Here is a 17,804-nt window from a genome sequence, read left to right as displayed (position 1 = left end):
CGGAGACTCCAGCTAGTCCAGAATACGGCTGCGCGGGTTATTGAGGGAGCGGGTCGGAGCTCCCATATAACACCGATCCTGCGCAGACTGCACTGGCTACCTGTTGTCTTCCGGGTGCGCTTCAAGGTATTGGTTACCACCTTCAAAGCGCTCCATGGCTTAGGACCGGGTTACTTACAGGACCGTCTACTGCCGTCTTCTATCTCCCAGCGACCAGTGCGTTCCCATAGAGAGGGACTCCTTAGGGTGCCGTCAGCCAAACAATGTCGACTGGCGGCCCCCAGGGGGAGGGCCTTCTCTGTGGGGGCTCCTATCCTGTGGAACGAGCTTCCCCCCGTACTTCGACACTTGCTTGACCTTAGGACCTTTCACCGCGAACTTAAAACCTATTTATTTCGTATGGCTGGACTGGCTTGATTTAAAAAAATTTTTTTTAAATTTAATTTAATTGGGTTTTAAATTTTTGCAATTTTATGGGTGTAATTTGTATTTTAAATTTTTTTGATAAATTGAATAAGTTTTTTAAGGGCTGTTTTAATATTGTATCTGTTTGTGTTTGTATTTTATTTGGTTGTTCACCGCCCTGAGTCTTTCGGGAGAAGGGCGGTATACAAATTAAAATAAATAAATAAATAAATAAATAAATAAATAAATAAATAAATAAATAAATAAATAAATAAATAAATAAATAAATTATATAGATCAGGGGTCTCCAACCTTGGCAACTTTAAGACTTGTGGACTTCAACTCCCAGAATTCTGGGAGTTGAAGTCCACAAGTCTTAAAGTTGCCAAGGTTGCAGACTCCTGATAAAGATAACTGGTTAGTTATTATCTGCTTCTGGGATATTTTTTTCAACTTCCAATCAAAATAATGCACTAGGTAAAGGTAAAGGTAAAGGTAAAGGTAAAGGTTCCCCTCACACATATGTGCTAGTCGATCCTGACTCTAGGGGGCAGTGCTCATCTCCGTTTCAAAGCCGAAGAGCCAGCACTATCCGAAGACATTTCCATGGTCATGTGGCCGGCATGACTCAATGCCAAAGACACACAGAACGTTGTTTCTTTCCCACCAAAGGTGGTCCCTATTTTTCTACTTGCATTTTTTTACATGCTTTCGAACTGCTAGGTTGGCAGAAGCTGGGACAAGTAACGGGAGCTCACCCTGTTATGCAGTACTTGGGATTCGAACCGCTGAACTGCCGACCTTTCGATCGAGAAACTCAGCGTCTTAACCACTGAGCCACCATATCCCTAATAATGCACTAGCAACCTTTTAATATTATCCATGGAAATATACGTAAAATAAACCAAACTTCCTTCCTTCCTTCCTTCCTTCCTTCCTTCCTTCCTTCCTTCTTACACTCACACATATACAAACACTCAAATATCAATTCCACGTTCAGTAAATGACTATCCTAATTTTGACTTGCTGCAAATGTAGTATTTTAAGTATGGAAATAGAACTTTTTTTAAAAAAAAAAGTTTAATCAAAACTGCTTTGCTAATCTGATTGGACTTTTTATACCTGCACTTTGGAATTCTTAATCATATGTCTACAATTATGAAATCTTTCAAGATAGCTGTTGCTTTCCTGATTATTAAAATATATGTATATATACTTTTAAAACTCTGTAATCTTGCTAGTGAAACTCATGCCTATACATTTTTTATCAAATCAAATCAAATCTTTATTACAGTCATAGACCAGAAGTTTGTATATTGTTGTTTTATATCACTGCACCCAGTTGTGTATTGCCGTTTCATATGGATAATCAAATGCAGTGAAATTTTCAATTGGAGAAATTAAAAAGTTTTGGTGGTTCTTTGTCCAGTTAATTAAAGTAATTCAAACAGCACCTTTCTAAAGAGTATCACTTCTAGATAAATCTTACAGAAGCTCTTTAAAGATTACTTCAGTAAACTTTAAAATCAATGATTTTACTATAAGAGTAGATGTGTTGATTTAAGGCATTTCTTTGTGCTGATCTATCATTTTTTCCCCTCTTAATATAAGCTTTTCTTTCTTTTCTGGGAGAAACTAATTAGTAATTATGCCCTGGAGAAAACTATCTATTGATTACTTCTTTTTGCAATAAGGGTGTTGCGAGGAATAAATAGCTTGCACTTTTTAATAGGAACTATCAAACCATTTATTCTTGAGGAATTGGACTCTTTGAGATGATTCTAGATTAGCAACAGTGATAATACCTTTTTAATTGTGTGGATGGCAAGTTTTTAAAATGGACAAGGTCATGTCTGATCTCTTTGAAACATGCTGGAATCTCTTTGAAACATGCTGGAATTTCTTTGAAATATGTGCGAAAGAACATGAAATACATCTATTGAATCAATGTGTTGCTACAGAAGATTGTGTGGTTTGTTGTTTAAGCAGCTAAAGTCAGTTGGGTGACTTTGTGCCAATCACCAGGAAACTGGTGTGCCAATCACCAGGAAACTGTGAATTCTGGTCTCGTCTTAAACATGAAAGCCAGTTGAGTGACTTTGGGCCAATCACCAGGAGACTGTGAATTCTGGTCCCGCCTTAGACATGAAAGCCAGTTGGGTGACTTTGGGCCGATCACCAGGAGACTGTGAATTCTGGTCCTGCCTTAGACATGAAGGCCAGTGATTGGCGATTGGGCCAATCACCAGGAGACAGTGAGTTCTAGCCCCACCTTAGACATGAAAGCTGGCTGCTTGACTTTGGACCAATCACCAGGAGATTGTGAATTCTGGTCCTGCCTTAGACATGAAAGTTGGCTGGTTGACTTTGGGCTAATCATCAGGAGACTGTGAATTCTAGCCCCACCTTAGACATGAAAGCCAGTTGGGTGACTTTGGGCCAATCACCCGGAGACTGTGAATTCTGATCCCGCCTTAGACATGAAAGCTGACTGGTTGACTTTGGGCCAGCCAGACCCTTTTTCTCCACCCAACTCACCTTATAAGATTGCTGTTATGGGGAAAATAGGATGTGGAAGGAATATTGGTATGTTTGCTGCCTTGGGTTCTGCATGAAAAAAAAAATGGCAGGATATAAATATAGAAAAAAAATGGCAGTGAATCTTATAAGTAACGTTTGTGGACTTAATTGCACATAGATTGCTCTCTCCATAGATCTAAATAGTAACAACCTGGAAGAACAAAGGTAACACACATAAGCTGCAAATGCAATTATATTTGAGCTGTATAGTCATTTTTAATTTAAGGGTGTTATATATTTTTATGTTTTAGATTTCCCCACAGAATTATAGAGAGAGAATGGCATTATTTAAGACTGGCATCAATACAGCAAGCTCAACATCTAAATGGTTAGACAACCTTCAAGGTTAAATGTCAGAAAGACTGTGCATTGTCCTTAGTCACTTGGGTTAGTGTCTAAGGTTAACACAATAGGTTAAGATGGAAATTTCTGGAATTACTTGAAGATAACAGAATAATAGAGTTGGAAGTGACCTTGGAGGTCTTCTAGTCCAACCCCCTGCTCAAGCAGGAGACCCTATACCATTCTGGACAAGTTGCTGTCCAGTCTCTTCTTAAAAGCCTCCAGTGATGGAGCACCCAAAACTTCTGGAGGGAAACTGTTCCATTGATTAATTGTTCTCAGTGTTAGGAAATTTCTCCTTAGTTCTAGGTTGCTTCTCTCCTTGATTAGTTTCCATCCATTGTTTCTTGTCTTTCCTTCTGGTGCTTTTGGAAATAGGTTGAACACCTACCCTACTTTTTTGTGGCAGCTGCTCAATATTGGAACAATGCTATCATGTCACCCCAAGTCCTTCTTTTCACTAGATTAGAAAAACTAGTTTACAAGAATACATTGCAATCTAGACAAACTAGATTACAAACTAGATTCTTCTCCAGAAACACTACACTACTAACCAGAGCTTATTAAACATTTGCTAGACCAATTCTTGAATACAGCTCGCCTGTCTGGAACCCATACCACATTTCAGACATCAATACAATTGAACGTGTCCAGAAATATTTTACAAGAAGAGTTCTCCACTCCTCCGAATACAACAAAATACCTTCTGCCATCAGACTTGAAATCTTGGGTTTAGAAAACTTGGAACTCCACCGCCTTCGACAGGACCTGAGTTTAACTCATAGAATCATCTATTACAATGTCCTTCCTGTCGAAGACTACTTCCGCTTCAATTGCAACAATACATGAGCACACAATAAATTTAAGCTTAATGTTAACTGCTCCAATCTTGATTGCAGAAAATATGACTTCTGTAACAGAGTTATTAATACTTGGAACACACTACCTGACTCTGTGGTCTCTTCCCAAAATCCCCAAAGTTTCAACCAAAAACTGTCTACTATTGACCTCACCCCATTCCTAAGAGGTCTGTAATTTATTTTATTCCTGTCCTATTGTTTTATTATATCCAATTAATATAGTTATTACATACTCATGCTTATATATTATATAGTTATTTTCATGCTTATGCTTATATATACTGTTGTGACAAAATAAATAAATAAATAAATAAATAAATAAATAAATAAATAAATAAAACAATTACAATCTAGACAAACAAGATTTTAAGGGTAAATTATCTGCTGTTATTATCAGTAAATATACCAATATAATAGTAATTAACTTTTATTTATGTCATATAGCCATGATGGCAAACCTATGGCACGTATGCCAGAGGTGGCACGCAGAGCCATCTCTGCACGCCATTACCCCAGGTCAGGTCTCCATGGGGTTTCTTTTGTGAACTTTGGTTTCCCTGCAAAGGACAAAACAGAAGCTCATGAGAGGCTGGCTGACCAACCGCACTCAACGTGTAGTCCTCAACGGAACTACATCCACATGGAGGGAAGTATGCAGTGGAGTACCCCAAGGCTCTGTTTTAGGCCCAGTACTCTTGAACATCTTCATCAATGATTTGGACGAGGGGATAGATGGGGAACTCATCAAATTTGCAGATGACACCAAGCTGGAAGGACAGCCAACACTCCAGAAAATAGGCTCAAGTTACAGAAAGATCTTGACAGACTTGAACATTGGGCACTATCTAACAAAATGAAATTCAACAGTGAAAAAAGTAAGGTTCTACATTTAGGCCAAAAAAACAAAATGCACCAGTACCGTATATGTGGTACCTTGCTCAATAGTAGTACCTGTGAGAGGGATCTTGGAGTCCTAGTGGATAACCATTTAGATATGAGCCAGCAGTGTGCAGCAGCTGCTAAAAAAGCCAACACAGTTCTGGGCTGCATAAACAGAGGGATAGAATCAAGATCACGTGAAGTGTTAGTACCACTTTATAATGCCTTGGTAAGGCCACACTTGGAATATTGCATCCAGTTTTGGTCGCCACGATGTAAAAAAGATGTTGAGACTCTAGAAAGAGTGCAGAGAAGAGCAACAAAGATGATTAGGGGACTGGAGGCTAAAACATATGAAGAACGGTTGCAGGAACTGGGTATGTCTAGTTTAATAGAAAGAAGGACTAGGGAGACATGATAGCTGTGTTCCAATATCTCAGGGGTTGCCACAAAGAAGAGGGAGTCGGGCTGTTCTCCAAAGCACCTGAGGGTAGAACAAGAAGCAATGGGTGGAAACTGATCAAAGAAAGAAGCAACTTAGAACTAAGGAGAAATTTCCTGACAGTTAGAACAATTAATAAGTGGAACGACTTGCCTTCAGAAGTTGTGAATGCTCCAACACTGGAAATTTTAAAGAAAATGTTGGATAACCATCTGACTGAGATGGTGTAGGGTTTCCTGCCTGGGCAGGCGGGGTGGACTAGAAGGCCTCAAGGTCCCTTCCAACTCTGTTGTTATGTTATATTATATTATGTTATGTTATGTTATGTTATATTATGTTATGTTATGTTATGTTATATTATATTATGTTATGTTATATATATTATATTATATGTTATGTTATGTTATGTTATGTTATGTTATGTTATGTTATGTTATGTTATGTTATGTTATGTTATGTTATGTTATGTTATGTTATGTTATGTTATGTTATGAAAGAAAAAGATCTTACCTCTTGCTGCACTGTTGGTGTTGGGATGCCCTGCTTCCCGCCAGCCAGCTGGTCTTCTGGTCCCTGCTGAGCATGCACACACACATTTGTGCACATGTGCACCTTTCAGTTTGGGCATGTGCATGCATGCAGTTTGGGCACATGGTGTCTAAAACGTTCACCATCACTGTCATACAGACTTTGACTGTCTACATTTCAAGTTGTTTGGTGATGTTCCTCTATGGTAAGCCCACTGAAAGCCCATGGAGAATGTGGCAGTATGCAAATGTGATTGAGGAGAAATCTGCAGGGTGATTCGTTGAGGAAAGCTTTGAGCTGTCCATCTAAGACAGTGTTTCCAATCTTAACAACTTGAAGTTCATACATCTTCAAGTTGCCAAGGTTGAGAAACACTAGTCCAAGACATCCAAAGTTCTCCGAAGAGAAGAGCTTGACAAGGCTTTTATGCTATGTTCAGGGGTGGGATTCAGCTGGTTTGGACCGGTTCAGGTGAATTGGGTGTTAATTTTAATCTGGTTCGCTGAACCAGTTGTTGCAAGAACATCCAACGGGGCAGGGTGGCTGACCCTGGCCACCCTGCCCGGCCCCTCCCAGAAATCTCCACGCAGCCTGTTTTGGATACCAGGTAAGTTCAGGGGCTGCGCAGAGGCTCTGGGAGGGCAAAAAATGGGCCTATAGGAAGTTCCAGAAGTTCAGAAATGGGCCTGTTTCTGGCCTCCAGAGGGCCTCTGGAGCCTGGGGGGAGGCTGTTTTCATCCTCCCGGAGGCTCGAGGAAAGCCTCCAGAGCCTGGGGAGGGCAAAAAAATGGGCCTACCAAAAGTACCAGAAGTCTGAAAATGGGCCCGTTTCCAGCCTCTGGGAGGGCCTCCGGAGCATGGGGGAGGCTGTTTTCACCCTACCAAAAGTTTCCGGAGTCTGGGGTGGGCAAAAACATCCCCCCCTCCCATGGTGCAGGAGGCCAAGTAGGCCATGGCCCACCATAACCATGCCCACCCAGCAACCGGGCAGAGAACCAGTTGAGAAAACTTCTGAATCCCACCCCTGGCTATGATCCTAAAAAGTTGTCTTTTGTGATCTTTCTGAAAGTCTGTCCCTGTCCCAAAAAGACCACTTCTGACAAACACCCAACTAAGGTGTTTTCAACTTTGAAAGGCTAGTGCTTTCCTACCTGAAAACCATCACGAATCCGCTTTTAGACCCCTTGCAATTTGCATACCGAGCAAATAGATCAACAGATGATGCTGTTAATATGGCTCTGCACTACATCCTACAACATCTTGAGTCTCCAAAGACCTATGCAAGGGTCCTTTTTGTAGACTTTAGTTCAGCATTCAATACCATCATTCCAGACATTCTTCTAACTAAGCTAAACCAGCTACAGGTACCGGAACAGACTTGTAAGTGGATCACAAGCTTCCTAACAAACAGGAAGCAGCAGGTGAAGCTAAGCAAGATCACATCAAATACCTGTACAATTAGCACAGGGGCCCCCCAAGGCTGTGTGCTCTCCCCACTTCTCTTCTCTCTGTATACCAATGACTGCATCTCCAATGATCCATTTGTTAAGCTACTGAAGTTCGCAGATGACACAACAGTGATTGGTCTCATTCGAGACAATGACGAATCCGCATATAGGCGAGAGGTCGAGCGACTAGCCTTGTGGTGCAACCAAAACAATCTGGAACTGAACACACTCAAAACCGTAGAAATGGTGGTAGACTTTAGGAAAACCCTTCCATACTTCCACCTCTCACAATACTTGACAACACAGTATCAACAGTAGAAACCTTCAAATTTCTGGGTTCTATCATATCGCAAGATCTCAAATGGACAGCTAACATCAAAACATCATTAAAAAGGACAACAAAGAATGTTCTTTCTGCGCCAACTCAGTAAGCTCAAACTGCCCAAGGAGCTGCTGATCCAGTTCTACAGAGGAATTATTGAGTCTGTCATTTGCACCTCTATAACTGTCTGGTTCGGTTCTGCAACCCAACAAGAAAACACAGACTTCAGAGGATAATTAGAACTGCAGAAAAATAATTGCTACCAACCTGCCTTCCATTGAGGACCTGTACACTGCACGAATCAAGAAGAAGGCCGTGAAAATATTTGCAGATCCCTCGCATCCTGGACATAAACTGTTTCAACTCCTACCCTCAAAGCGGCTATAGAGCACTGCACACCAGAACAACTAGACACAAGAACAGTTTTTTCCCGAAGGCCATCACTCTGCTAAACAAATAATTCCCTCAACACTGTCAGACTATTTACTGAATCTGCACTACTATTAATCGTTTCATAGTTCCCATCACCAATCTCTTTCCACTTATGACTGTATGACTATAACTTGTTGCTGGCAATCCTTATGATTTATATTGATATATTGATCATCAATTGTGTTGTAAATGTTGTACCTTGATGAACGTATCTTTTCTTTTATGTACACTGAGAGCATATGCACCAAGACAAATTCCTTGTGTGTCCAATCACACTTGGCCAATAAAATTCTATTCTAAATTCTAAATTCTATTCTAACATTATTAGAATGAGAAGGTAGCAGAGAGCAAGGTTAACTCTTGAAAGCATCTACTTTTCGTCCTTTCCTTCCCATCTGTCAGGACCTGGGCAATCTTCTTGCAGTTCTCTTATAATCAGGCATGTCCAATTGCCCCATTCTGTTACTGGCAGTGGTGTCGCCATCGTTGACAGTCTTTAAACAACAACAACAACAAAATCCATCTGGCTCCTTAAATACCATCGTGTCTCCTTTGTTTCCCTCCAAGTCTCCAGCGAGAAGATGTTTGTCATTTAATTGCTGCCGTGGATCACAGATGATGGTTTATAGGTTTAGGCAAATTGCAGGCAGCCCTTTGTTAAGAAACGGAAGCACAGAATGATACTTCATAATTATCCTATAGAGCTCAATTGGCCCTTAACAGCACCTGCATGTACAACATCAGGGAGCCTTGTTTCAGTGAGAAAGCTCCTTCTTGTTCATTAACCTGTGTGCACTTGCTACAAATGAAACCTATTTGTTTCCACTTAATATATTTTCGGCTAGTTTAAATATTCATTTATTACTCTGCTTGTTAGCCAGGGTAGGAAGGAGAAATTGGACTCTTCCTATTATTGAGTTTTAAAGAGGCAAACAAACTAATATATCTGCAGAATGGCTTTCTGCTTCCTTCCCCAAATTAGGGGAACGGAAATGGTTAACGAACAAATGCCTTGGGGATCTGAGGCTGGAAGGAGCCTTTCCATCAAATGAAAGAAAGCCTATAGAATATTTATTTATCTCTAACTGGCTGGAATTCTATATGTGTGTGCATGTAATAAAAGTAGGAGATGGTGGGAGGTGGGAATAAGATGACACCATTATCCAAACTATGCTCCCTGGCATGCTGCCACCTTAGCTGCTGGCCACACAACCAGTTGTCACCTCGTTGAAGACACCCACATCCACAGAGCCATATACCGTATTTTTCAGAGTATAAGATGCCCCTTAGTTTTTGGGGAGGAAAATAGGGGGGGGGGGAATCCGCCTACCAGGTATTCATCTGGCTAGCGTCCTTAGCTTGGTCAGCTTCAGCACATTAGTTCACTCGCTGGTTTTGAGGTTGGGGTTAAAAAGCAGCTTCTAAAGCACAGCTGATCATCGGAGGGAGCAGCAATTAAAAAAGCAGGCAAAGTGCAGAAGAGCACTTCGCTCGCATTGGGGCGGAAAAACAGCTTCAAAAACATAGCTGATCATCGCAAGGAGCTGCAGTGATTAAAGCAGGCGAAGTGCGGAAGGGTTAAAAGAAGGCAGTAGCTGTTCCGGGTAGCCATTTTGGGCACTGCATGTCGCGTTTTCAGCCTTCAAATGTGTCACATTTTTGGGCAGCAATTGACAGTGATGTGCTTTGGCGATCCTCGCATCCTTGAAGGGCTCTCAAATGGAGCATTTGGAGGCTGAAAACATGACGTGCGGAGCCATTGTCAGTGGCAATCTCTGTAGCCGGGAAGAAGACACGCGAAGGCTGAAGGGTGGGGACTGGCAGGTGGGTGGGGTTACATTTGGAGTATAAGACGCACCCAAATTTTCAGCCCCTTTTAGGAGGGAAAAAATGTGTATTATACTCCTAAAAATATGTTTTTATACAAATCCCTTACTCATCATTGTCATGTAGATGTCCTTTCCAGTAACAATGTAATTCTAAGTTCCAACTCTTAGGAATAAAAAAGATTAGGAAGTAGCCTCATGGGTTATTTAGCCCTGTTTGGTAGCCATTTGGGGTATGTCTACTTTAATGAAAAGAAGGACTATGGGTGACATGATAGCAGTGTTACAATATTTGAGGAGTTGACACAAAGAAGAGGGGGTCAACTTATTCTCCAAAGCACTTGAAGGCAAGACAAGAAGCAACGGATGGAAACTAATCAGGCAGAGAACCAACCTAGAATTAAGGAGAAATTTCCTGACAGAACCATTAATCACTGGAACGACTTGCCTCCAGAAATTGTGGGTGTTCCAACAATGCAGGTTTTTAAGAAGAGATTGGACAACTATTTGTCTGAAATGGTAGAGGGCTTCCCACTTGAGTGCAGGGTGGGACTAGAAGACTTCCAAGGTCCCTTCCAGTTCTATTATTTTGTTCTTCCTTTTTCTCTTTAGAATTGGGATATGCCTGGACTGAAATTTTGTCAACCCCAAACATCAAATGTTCTGCTGTAATCTCCCACTCCACCCCTCCAAAAAAAAAAAAAAAAGAATATCAGAGAAAACCTAATCCACATTTAATTAGACCCTTATCTAATCTGCAAGGTTTAAACCTCCCCTCACCCAGAGGTGGGATTCAGCAGTTTCTGACAGTTCTGGAGAACCGGTAGCGGAAATTTTGAGTAGTTCGGAGAATTGGTAGCGGAAATTTTGAGTTGTTCAGAGAACCAATAGTAAAAATTCTGTCTGGCCCCACCCCTATCTATTCTTTGCCTCCCAGGTCCAACCTGATCAGGAGGGAATGGAGATTTTACAGTATCCTTCCCCTGCCACGCCCACCATGCCACACCCACCAAGCCACACCTACAGAAGCAGTAGTAAAAAAATTTTTGAAACCCACCACTGCCTTCACCCCACAGTAATATTAGGAGAAATGTTTTCATTTCCATCTTCTTTGGATTCTTGGTGCTCATTCTTACATTAAAGGTAGGAGACAGTGCCACCTTCACCTGTCATTATGAACAGTAGTGGGTTTCAAATCCCGGCGCTACCAGTTCGCTATTGGGAGCATGCGCATAGTATTTTTTATTATGTCTGGGTGGGTGGGCGGAGCCTCCTGACACTGCCACTACCAGTTTTCTCAAACCGGGGCGAACCAGTAACAACCCACCACTGATTATGAATTACTCTTGCAGCTCTCACAAATACTTTTATACTTTTATTTGCTTGTGTAAGAACTTTCCACAAGTGCACCCGACATGAGTGATGTCAAGCTGGCCAGGCCCACCATGGCCAGGCCCAACTGGACATACCCACTCGGCCTCCCGAGGTCAAACCCAATCCTGATGCGGCCCTCAATGAAATCGAGTTTGACAACCCTGCTATAGAGCATTGCACACCAAAACAACCAGACACAAACATAGTTCCCACACCCCATGCTATCACTCTGCTAAACAACTAATTCCCACCTCACTGTCTATGCCCTAGGATGTCAAACCACATAGTAGGACTGTATTACCTATTATCCTACTCATCTTTTCATCTTTCCTATTACCTATTTTCTTAGCTTCTTAGAACTGTAATTTGATTGATTGTATCTCATGATTTATGTTGATTGCCTTCATTTACTATCCTATTACGATTTATGTTGTTTGCTTATGTAGTATTCTATGACTATCACTCAGTTTGTATCATATAATTTATGATGATCGTATTTTATGATTATGATCATGATTTATTACTTGTTGCTTGTATGTACACTGAGAGTTTATGCACCGGAGACAATTTTCGTGTGTGTCCAATCACACTTGGCCAATGAAGAATTCTATTCTATTGTCTCTATTTTATGTGCCACTACAATTGGCTGATTCTGCACTAATCTCACCAGAGTTTTAATTTTACACTGATTTGATTTACAGATGCAAAGATCAAGGCTATACTTTCCCTTTTAGAATGTTGTTTGTTGCGCCAGATGTAATATTAACACATTAATTCCATTGCAAATTAGTTATTGCCACAGTGTGTTGATTGCTTTGGAAATACACTCATCTATTGATGCAAGTAACAATCCCATAGAAACTAATCAATGACTTTAATTCTTCTGCTTTAAAATTGGCCCAATAATGCATTTCAGAATAGGTCAATACCGCCTGCTACATGGAATAGTATGTCTAATTTGTTTCAATTTATCATGATCATGTACCTTAGACAAGCATATTTAACATTTCGACCTGCCACTGGGAATTAACCATGCGCAACAATCTTCATTTTTCCTTTGACATATTTTCAAAGGAACGTAGGGAAGTAAAGCAACAATCCCAGGTTCACTTCCTTGGGAATGGATTCCTTCTAGTTCCACTGAAAAGTTACTTATGAATAAACATGAATCAAACTTGGCTGTTAATTGCTCGATGTTATGCTTATGTTCAGAGAATGCATTTAGTTACAGTTTGCCGGATAGATAATCTAATAGAGGTTTATTTGTAAGACAAATTTACGATAGCCTAGTAGCCAGTTGCCTTTATGTTCAAATCTCTTTTTAATCAATAAATACACTTTGAGAGGGATGCCAAGACATGAATTGCCCAGTAATAAGTGAATGAAATAGTTTCAAATATATCAGCATAGGATGGGACACGTCTTCATAGGGTGAATCTCCAGTCTTTGACCAGTGGTCAATATTTATTTATTTAGAAATGTATATGGCTGCCTACCTTAAACAAATAATTCTGAGCAGCTAACAACCAGCCTACCGGGAGAAAATAATAGAACAATAGAACTTTTAAAAAAAGCAAAAGGTGCACATTCAAAGTATTCATCGTGAATGATTATTATGAGTGATGGAGAGTGGAATTCCTAGTGCACTATGAGGTCTGGTTAAAATATCAGACAAGGCAAAGCTTAGTTTAGGGTTATAATTTTGTGATCAAGCATTTGGTAAATTACCATAGTCCGTCGGTCCTTCCTTCCTTCCTTCCTTCCTTCCTTCCTTCCTTCCTTCCTTCCTTCCTTCCTTCCTTCCTTCCTTCCTCCTTCCATCCCTTCCTCCCTCCCTCCCTCCTTCCTTCCTCCCTCCTCCTTCCTTCCTTCCTTCCTTCCTTCCTTTCTTCCTTCCTTCCTTCATCCCTCCCTCCTTCCCTTCCTTCCTCCCTCCCTCCCTCCCTTCCTTTCTTGTATTTTGATTTAAATTGCAAGTTGATATATTTTTTAATATATCTATTTTTATCTACTTTTTATCTACATTTTATCTACTGCACTGATAATATTTTGTATGGGCATTGTATATATTAAACAACAATGACAATGTCCACAACAATTATAGAAAAATGTCATTATGAAGGTGCTAGGTTGCATGGAGGACAGGAGAAGAAAACATGACTTTGAAGAATAAGGTTTCAATCAGAAACCCTATAGAGATTGCCAGTCTCTCTAAATCCCTGAAAGAAGTTAAGCTACTCATCAGGGGGAAAGTCTTGCTCCAAGAAGTTTCTCTCTTTCCCTCAGCCTTTCCCACCTGGTAGCCTGCAGATTTAGAGGACTATGGATTATGTAGGAATTTTGGATTTGCACTCTGACTCTAATCTGAGACCACTCAGGGGCCGCGATGTGGCTCAGGCTGTAAGAAGCCTGTTATTAAAACACAGCTGCCTGCAATTACTGCAGGTTCTAGTCCCACCAGGTCCAAGCCTTCCATCCTTTATAAGGTAGGTAAAATGAGGACTCAGATTGTTGGGGGGGCAATAAATTGACTTTGTAAATATACAAATAGAATGAGACTATTGCCTTACACACTGTAAGCCGCCCTGAGTCTTCGGAGAAGGGCGGGATATAAATGTAAATTTAAAAAAAAAACTACTTGGAGAAGGCTAATCTAAAAACTTTCAGAGAATCCAAACCGATTTAATCTTTGTCTTATTAATAATTAAGTCTTGTGATCTGTCTGATTTATTATTCCTCCCCATTGATCACATTTCTTTGCACATGCTCCTTCTTGAAAATAAATATTTGATACTGAAGCAAGAGGTGATAAATCCAAATAAATTCTTTTGCTGCATTTATCCCATTCTTTTAGAATGCTACCTATTATCATCTTATCATTATCATCAGCTACTTATAGATTGTGTTTTTCTCTTTTCTGTATCAGATTAAGAAAATTTACACATGGGGTCACAAAAAGGGAGGTGTTTTTTAAAAAATCTGATAGACCACCTCCTTCCGTTGAAACTGTCCAACCATAAGTTGTTACAATCCAATTTGTCATCCATATTAATAGTACCATTTCTCTTCATTCTTTCAAATTTCATAAAATCCTCAACTTTACCATACATTTCTTGATAAGTCAAATGTTCCTCATATAGTTTGCTACACAGTCTTTTTAGGTAAGAGTGATGGCCTAGTGGTTAAAGACCATGAGCAAGGTCAGCTGAAAAGCTGAGGTTCGAGACCGGATCTCCGTGTGACAGGGTGAGCTCCCATTACTTGCCTCAGCTCCTGCCAACCTAGCAGTTCTAAAGCATGCGAATGTGAGTGTCATGTCCCCATTGGAGCCTGAATTCGTGGGGGAAGACGAGCTGGAACTTGAGCTGACAGAGATTGAGAGGGAGGCTTCATTGTCTTCAGAAGAAAATGGGGAAAGCCAGGGACTTTCAGGATTAGGGCAGATTGTAGGCAGGGAAGAACAGAGGCAGAGTGAACATGAGAGGCAGAGCTCAGATGAGGAGCAAGGACCACCCCCTCCTGATCCAATGGGTCGGAGAGTGGAAAGAAGGTGTGAACAGCGCAGACTGAGCAGGCTACTCTGGAGAAGACTGTCCTGCCCATCTTCACAAGGCACACCTGGGAAATGAGACTTAAAGAGACGCTGTGGGGAGGGGCATTTGTCAGAAACAAATGCTGAATTCCTGAAGTGTTGCATGCTGATGTTTGAACTTTCCAAGAGTCTTTGCATTCCTTCTGGCATTCTGGACTAATTACTTGGATCTTTTGCTTCATGAACTCCTTGATTTGCTCTTGATTTTCCAAATATATTTGGATTTATTGCTGTGCAGCCTTGATACAGACAGTACTGGGCTGGACTAATTGCAGCGGGAGGCTGCTTGAGGTTTGTGTGGGGGTTTGTTATCACTCTGCTCTGGGACATGCCAGAAACAGGGGAGTGTTTGGGGAAAATTGGAGCAATAAAGGGGCGGTTTGAACTGCCAGCTGTTTGTGTTATCTCTGTGCCGTGCCCTGGGTCATCACAGCGATTAGATAAATAGATAGCACTTTGGTGGGAAGGTAACCGCACTCTCTGCACCTCAACGTATAGTCATGCCAGCCACATGACCACAGAAGTGTCTTCAGACAATGCTTGTTCCCTTGGTTAAGAAACAGAGATGAGCCTCACTCCCTTAGAGTCAGGCATGAATGGATGGGGGAAACCTTTATCTTTTACAAACCTTCCTCGTGTAGTTTGCTACGGGACCTTTTTAGTGGTGTCAGCCACTTTCCCCCTGAGCCAAATCCCTCAATGAGGTTCTTCAAAAGACATTTTGCTGCTCACTCAGCCCTGGCCTGCTGATTCATTCTTCTTGGCACTTTTCCTGCCTTTACTACTGCTTTAGTTGTACCTGTCCCAGGTGCTATCGCTTTAGCTGGCTGCTGTTTTGTTTTTGTTTTTTTTGTTTTTTTCTAGCTTTAGTTGCTCAGCTCCTAGCTTCATGCCTTTGCTACCTCTTTTGACAAGACATTTCGGCTTGTCACTCCAGCCACCTGCAAGCTGCAAGCAAATCTCCTCCCCATGCTTCTAACGCTACTCACATCACATACCAATCACTCAATTGCAACCGTCTGTTCTGGTTTTTGTCCACACAGCTTTGTCAGCATAAGTAGATGTTGTCATTTAAATGAAATGGGAAAACAGAACTGCTTTCTATGATTCCACTTTCCTTCCCCAAACAATCCTACCTGACTTGATTTATTTTTTTTCTTCTGCTTAGTGATAAAAGGAGAATGTATTACAGGGATGGGGGTTGTACTCCAGTATGGGCAGTCCTCAGCTTATGACTACAATTGAGCTGAAAAGTACTATTGGTAGGCAAGATTGAGCACTTATGTTTGGGCCAAAGTCCCATGGTAGGGAAAAGGTGTCCTATCAATCATGCAACCATAGAATATCCCTCAAATGTGTCCCAGATCTGTCCACAATGCAGGCATTTCGTGACTTACGATTACGATTGAACCCAAAATTTCTCTTTGCTAAAGGAGACGTGTGTTCGGTGAGTTTTGACTCCTTTTTTTGACCTTCCTTGCCACAGTTATTCAGTGAACTGCTGCAGTTGTTAACTTAGTAACATGGTTGTTAAACTGAGTCTGGCTTCCCCATTGACTTTGCTTGTCAGAAAGTCATGAAACGTGATCACATGACCCCAGGACAACTGTTGTGGTCCATCAGCAGCCTGCGGAGCTGGCAACGGAGTAGGACAGCGATGAGACTGAGGTGAGGCCAGGGCCATCGGGAAGTGAGGTGCGGACTCCAGAGCCTCCAGAGACCAATAGCAATGAGGCAGAGGAACAGGCTCCTCCTGTTCCTAATACATGCATGAGAAGAGCTGCCAGAAGGCAAGAGCAGCTCAAACAGAGAGGACAACTCGGGAGTAGGGCAAAGAGATGATTGGCCCCTCCCAAAAGGCTTAAAGCAGACCAGCACCAATGTTTCAGCTTTGCTGGAAAACAACTTTGTAGCTCGGTCTTCTGCTTCATCTACTTCTTTGTTTTTGTGGCTTCTGGATGTTTGCCAGGAAGGGCCTTTGGCAGTTTGCCTAATTGGACTAAGGTTTGTGAGATTACTGAGGAATTTGTGTTGGGAGGCATTTATTTTACTTTGAGTTGAACGACTCTGAGAATGAAGTAATTCCCAGCTGTTCGAATAAAGTTTGTTTTTCCACGGACTAAGTTTATTACTACCTACTTGGGCCTGGGTCACTACAACTGCAAACCATCATAAATACATGCTTGTTTCCAAATGCCTGGATTTTGATCCTGTGACTCTGGGGATGCTGCAACAGTCATAAGTATGAAAAAAATGGTCATAAGTCACTTTCTTCAGTGCTGTTGTAACTTTAAATGGTCAGTAAATGAATTGGTTGTAAATCAAGGACCGCCTGTAGCTGAAATGATCTTCTATGAGGCACCTAATTACAAATAGTTCTTGGGAGATAGATGAAGCTCCAAGGATAGCCTTTGTTTTCTCAGGGAATCATTATCCTTAGTCCCCAATTTAAGATAAATAAGGGAAAAAATAAGTATTGGAAATGACTTCAAATTGATATCAACACTCTGGGTAACATAAAAAATAGTCAACAATTATAGACGTTTAACAAAGTGGTGAAATCCTACCAGTTTGCACCGGTTTAGATGAACCGGTAGTGATAAAATCTAATGGTTCAGTGAAACCATTAGTAAAAAAAAGCTACTGGTTGGTCCAAACCGGTATTTCCAACGATCAGCTGTGCCATGTGATTTATATTCACTAGAAAGCAGGAAATCCTGCTTTCTAGCAAATCTAAATCATGCGACACAGCTGTTCTCCCCACCCTCGCTGTT

The sequence above is a fragment of the Ahaetulla prasina genome, chromosome 5 (genome assembly GCF_028640845.1).
Source record: "Ahaetulla prasina isolate Xishuangbanna chromosome 5, ASM2864084v1, whole genome shotgun sequence".
Classification (NCBI taxonomy): domain Eukaryota; kingdom Metazoa; phylum Chordata; class Lepidosauria; order Squamata; family Colubridae; genus Ahaetulla; species Ahaetulla prasina.
The sequence above is the reverse complement of the archived record's forward strand: the minus strand, read 5'-3'. Positions refer to the sequence as shown.